This window comes from Brachycentrus maculatus, unplaced genomic scaffold (genome assembly GCF_059751285.1).
Source record: "Brachycentrus maculatus isolate JH-2025_06_01 unplaced genomic scaffold, ASM5975128v1 h1tg000144l, whole genome shotgun sequence".
Classification (NCBI taxonomy): domain Eukaryota; kingdom Metazoa; phylum Arthropoda; class Insecta; order Trichoptera; family Brachycentridae; genus Brachycentrus; species Brachycentrus maculatus.
This window is the reverse complement of record NW_028280897.1, coordinates 2,355,464-2,361,463: the sequence shown is the minus strand read 5'-3', so window position 1 is coordinate 2,361,463 and position 6,000 is coordinate 2,355,464.

Here is a 6,000-nt window from a genome sequence, read left to right as displayed (position 1 = left end):
GCGCACGCGCGACATATATGGGCGAACCTAATGACATTTCCACGCGACTTTTCCAGTTTGAATTTGAAAATGCCGGGACAAAGCCTAGCTAACTAACTCACCCCCACCCCGCTTCCCACAAGGGTAGGCAGAGAGCCTAGGACACCACACAACTCCGCATGTCCGAACCATCAATTTTATCGATAATGTTGTGTTTTCTTTAAGGGATAAATACTTGGGAAGTATGTTTTCTAGGCATGGAAAGATTGATAAAGCTATAGAAAGGAGGAACATAGTGAATGATGCACTGAAATCAGTTATGGCAAATAAAAACCTATTTCCGAAAGCTAAACTGACAGTGCGCCCGGTTTCAACCCTTATGTATGGAAGCGCAGCATCGAGTTTGCAAAAGAAGGATGAAAGTAGACTGAATGCAGTCGAAATGCGATCCCTATTGGCTGATAACACTATCGATAAAATTCAGGAAGGATGGTTTGGACATGTGGAACGCATGAGTAAGGAAAGAACGGTAAAATAAATCTAAAAAGCGAATGTAGATGGAAAAAGGAGCAGAGGAAGACCGAAGAAAACTTGGCATGATCGGGTATGTCAAATGCTTGAAAACGCCAGGGTCAGAAGTCGAAATAATCGGCGGGTATGTAAGAGGAGGTGCATGAATGTTGAAGAGGCGAAGAATATTTGCAAAACAGAGTGGCCTGGCTTTCTATTCTCTCTGCCTAGCCCTGCGGGGAAGCGGCGTGATGGTTGGTTAGTTAAATTTTGATTGCAGTAAATTCGAGTTTGGGTAAGATTCAATTGCGTTTGTGTGCATCCTATATGTCTTAACATTTTAAGAAAAATACTTCTTCCTTTTCTGCTGCTTGGTCTACACCAAGGCCATAGCCTTGTGGCCTGTTTTTAAGTTGGATTAGCCTCCTGCAATGTCGACTCCCAGCTGTCAATCCATCTCTTTGGTAGTTTGCCTGGGAGTCGTCTACCTTGGAGTTGGCCGTGCAGTGCAATGTGGGGGCGTCTGGATGGTTCCATTCTCCTCACATGCGCATACCATTGTCTTCCCCGCCTAACAACGTCTTGGATCTCGCATATTTCTCTTATCCTGATGTTCATTCCAGAAAATACGATTTTAATAAATTATGATCTATGGTATTTTTCAGACTTACGTCAGAAAATTACATATATTGGAATTATAGAACTTCGCCATTGCTTCAAATGAAAAATATGGATTCATACATTACCTATGGTGCAAAGTCCACTATATTAGCAAACGTAGTCAGCCAACATGTATGCAGCGAAAATCGTTGTATTTGAAATTTCGGTACATTTCGGTTGATTGTCTTTTTGGAAGAAAACTTGTTTTTGCCATCAAAATTTGAATCCTCGACAAAAAATTAGCTGCCATACTCCAATCCAAAAAAATGTGGAGTTGAAACCAAAATTTCGTAAACTTATATTAAAAATTCGAAGATCTGGACCCAATTTAAGTGGAAGGTAGATTTTGGTTAATTTCGGTACATCTACCTAAGTTTCGGTTGTCAACAATTGAGAATTCTTTTTTAATTGTTAATAAAAAAAAATACCACTATTTCTTAAAATCTACTGTGACATGTGTTTCGATGCATTCCGCATCATTTTCAAACACCGTATGTGAAGCTAATTCTAAACTTTAGAGTTAGGTCCTTGGGACGTTGAAGGTTGAAGATTTGGTACTAGCTTTAAACAGCCGCGTATTGCTGTGACTCATTCAGGATAAATGGAAAATAAATTAAATAGAAAGCATGCTTTTCTAATATGATTAATTCCACAATACTTGTGAAGCCATGAAAATATTAAAAATCTTTAGGACAACAACATTCGAAATCATTCAAAATGCTAAGTGACAGCAGTGTCAAGAAGCACGCTGTATGAATTATACTAACCATGGCGGATAGCCTGCTTCTTGACAGCTGCTGAAATATGGTATTCACCAACAAGCGTTTCAGAAACCTTTTGTTGCGACGATGTGCATATATTTGTGCATTTCGGTTATCTTTAATTCCATATTAAAAAAAATATTTGCAATTCTTGCAATTTAGCTTTGCTGTGTAGCGGGGAAGAGTCACATAATAGAAAAATATTATCGATTCTTTTCTGGTTTCAAAATATGGCTAAAAGTCATCACTCTTTCTATGCGACCCAGTATCGCCACCGTCTAATAACATTTGTTTAACCACTTAACAGTCGAATTTTGGCCAGAAAATTGGTCTATGCAGGAAATCATCACCAAACAACTGGAAACAGGACTACCCGAACACTGCTCGGGCTAGCCAATAAAAACAAATACATAAATGTATTTGGCTCGGGCAAATCAATACCACCAAGTTGGAATACGATTTGCCCGGAAAGCACTCGGACTCATCACGTGGTTAACCAACTTCACTATGTTAAAATCTCTTTACTTTCTTTTCCATTTAACCAGACTGGGCCACTGCAAAGCGTCTCCCGATAGTTGAAAATAAAATTCCAAAGAATTCTCAGCTGGAGTTGGAATAAGGGTTGAAGAGTAAATAAAAATGAAATTCCTTACATTTTGTGATATTTATTTATTTTTGATAAATCAGAATTGGTATAAATGTTCGTGTATTTGTACATAAATACATTCACATATATATATATATATATATATATATATATATATATATATATATATATATATATATATATATATATATATATATATATATATATATATCCCATAGAAATAAATTTATTCTTACCTAGATAATACACACGATTCACAAGTTGAGGTGCATATAAATACATTTTGTTTGCAAAGCTTGGAAATAATATAATGAGATCCATTATGAAGACGCTACAAGTGTTAACAGGTAGTTATGAAATTGGAATATATAAATAAAATATTTGTATGATACCACTTTTGAGTTTATCAATGTAAACACAACTAGTTTCAAGAACTACAGATGTTCTTATAGCAACAGGTGATATACCAACAGAACAATTTTGTTTTCGTGTTGTCACTTGTTGATGAGAACATCTGTAGGTCTTGAAACAAGTAGTGTTTACAATAATAAACTCAAAAATCGCCCTTGCACAAGTGTTATAGCAACAGGTGATAATACCAACAGACAGTTTTGTTTGTGTTGCCACCTGTTGATGAGAACATCTGTAGGTCTTGAAACTAGTCGTGTTTACAATAATAAACTCAAAAGTGTTCTTATTTTAAAGTGTTTTTTTATTATTATTTCACAAAATGAATACCGATTCAATAAATAATGCTACGAAATATGTTAACCATAACGGAAATACTGATTTGTAATATGTGTATATTAAATATAGCTTCTTTATAAAAAGATATATTTTTTAAATATATAATTAGATGCTAAAAATAAAAAAAACTTATTGTGTACAAAATACTATGTAATAACAATATGTTGTTTTGTTTATTTTAAAATATATCATCAGTAGAGATGACTAAGATTATAAATTAAAATTAATAAGAGATAAAATAATAGTAAAAATCACAATTGATTTGCAAACATTGTATTTGATTGGTTAACATAAAAATATACTATTATGCAATGATTTTATTTTTAAATAGAAAATTACAACCATATATTTTTTTCAATGTTCACATCATTTTGATGATGAAAATTTTATGAACAAAATTGACTGAAATTCGTGTCGCCTACTTTCAAAATCCGCCAGATCCAATTTTATAAGATATAAAAATAAGTACTCTATCGGAATGCCAATTGTGAGTTTTATTGTTTAAAATATTTATATGCTAGAAAACCCTGCTAAAAAATACTTAAAAATAGCGTTGTATTTCAAATACCGCTTTATTCATGGAACTTGCCTTCTGACCCATATCGGCCAATCACAGAGCGAGGATAGGTCAAACATTAAGATGAAGTCAATATCGGTTTGTGTCTCGTGTTTTTTTTTAAATACTGAAAAAAAAAATTTAAATGGGAAAATTCTTTCATAATATTTTATAATATTTCATATTTTATCTAAAAATAGACAAATCTTTGAAACACAAATGTTACCCAGAGAATTTTGATTTCTTGTATAATCGACTTACATGGATTTGGCGGATTTTGAAAGTAGGCGACACATTTCATGTATTGATTTTAGCTGTGAATTTTTAACAAATAATAACTTCTAAACCTAAATTTGTATAAGAATATTAATATTGTATAAATGTGTCATTCAAATGCAATTTTAAAAAAACCTAAATAAAGAAAAAAATATATAACTATCACTAACACGAACTAAATTGTCATGAACCGCAAATAGTGGATTGAAATAAACAAAAAAACAAGATGCAGTTTTCCCTTCACTGAAATGTTTTGAGCAACATACTTCCAGAAGGATTTTTTTTTAAATATATAATTTCCATACATTTTAAACTGAATGTTTAATTTTAAACTAAAAAGTGGGGCTACATTGAATTTTTGTTTTACCGAAAATATAATATTAAGAATTTGATATTTAATTATAAATAATCTCTTCATGTAATGCAAGATTGTGAAAATAGAGCCATCCAAAAAACATAATTATATATATATATATATATATATATATATATATATATATATATATATATATATATATATATATATATATATATATAGTAATTTACATATAATTTATATTTCACACTGTCTTGAATGAAGAATAATTGATCAATAATCTTACAAAACAACAATCAGAATAGGCTGACAATAATAATAATTAATTCATCCACATCCTTGATTTAATAACTTTTGGTTACCAAAAACTTGTACTTAGGATTAAAAATTAGTTCATGTAAACTATTTTTTTTTAAAATGGTTTTGACTTATGACCAAATTCACTCAATCACCTGTCAAAATATGACTAATGTAGATTTCTTGGGGCCCGAATCTCTGAAACATGTCCAACATGCAAAAATGGATTTCGGTGTATATTAAATTGTCATTTTAAAATGCAAACTTATCTGTTTTATGATAAAGTATCTGTACCATACTGCAATAAACAATTTACATATTCAAGATACTATGTTTTTTTGTCAAATCAATTATTCTTTTGTGCAAAGGCGACCTGTACATAGGTTGTGACATCTAAGACCTCCAAACTTTTGCATTTTTCATGTTGTACTGAAGACAATAGCAGCCGACGGTTCACATATTCGAGCTTTTATCTGTTAAAATATTTTGTTTAAAACCAATTGTTCCACCCTTGTACAAGACTCGGTTAAAGGAAGTACTGAAATTTTCAGTGTTGTTGCTTGTGACCTCTCCTAAGAATGTCAATCATTTACTGTGATATAATCTTGTAGTTCACGCTGCTCCCTCCACCTTACTAGCTTATCTACAGTCTGGTACAAGATGACGCGTGTTATTAGGTTATTTGCATATCAATATGTTAGCTCAGTGTAGCTAAGAAATTGAAACAACACACGGCATAATAACAAAAATATCATAAGCTAAAAAATTACACCAAATAACATGGATAATTATCTTTATAACCATGACAGATAATAAAATATTCCCATAGCAATTCTTATTTATAATTTTTTTATTTATTCTATCAGACCCTACGGATGATAATCAATATATATTATAGGTGCTTCAACATGAGATGAAGCATCTTTAATTTTTTATGAATAAAATTGGAAGTCAGTTGGATTCAATCGGAGAAAACTATATACTTCTCAACTAAGGACAACACCCTCATTCAAAATTTCACATCTATCAAAATTACTGAAACTGACATTTATAAGGAATCCAACAAAATTATATATATATATATATATATATATATATATATATATATATATATATATATATATATATATATATATATATATATATATATATATATGTGTATATATATATATATATATATATATATATATATATATATATATATATATATATATATATATATATATATATATATATATATATACATACATATATATATTAAATGCGATATGAATGTTCAATAATGGGCAGA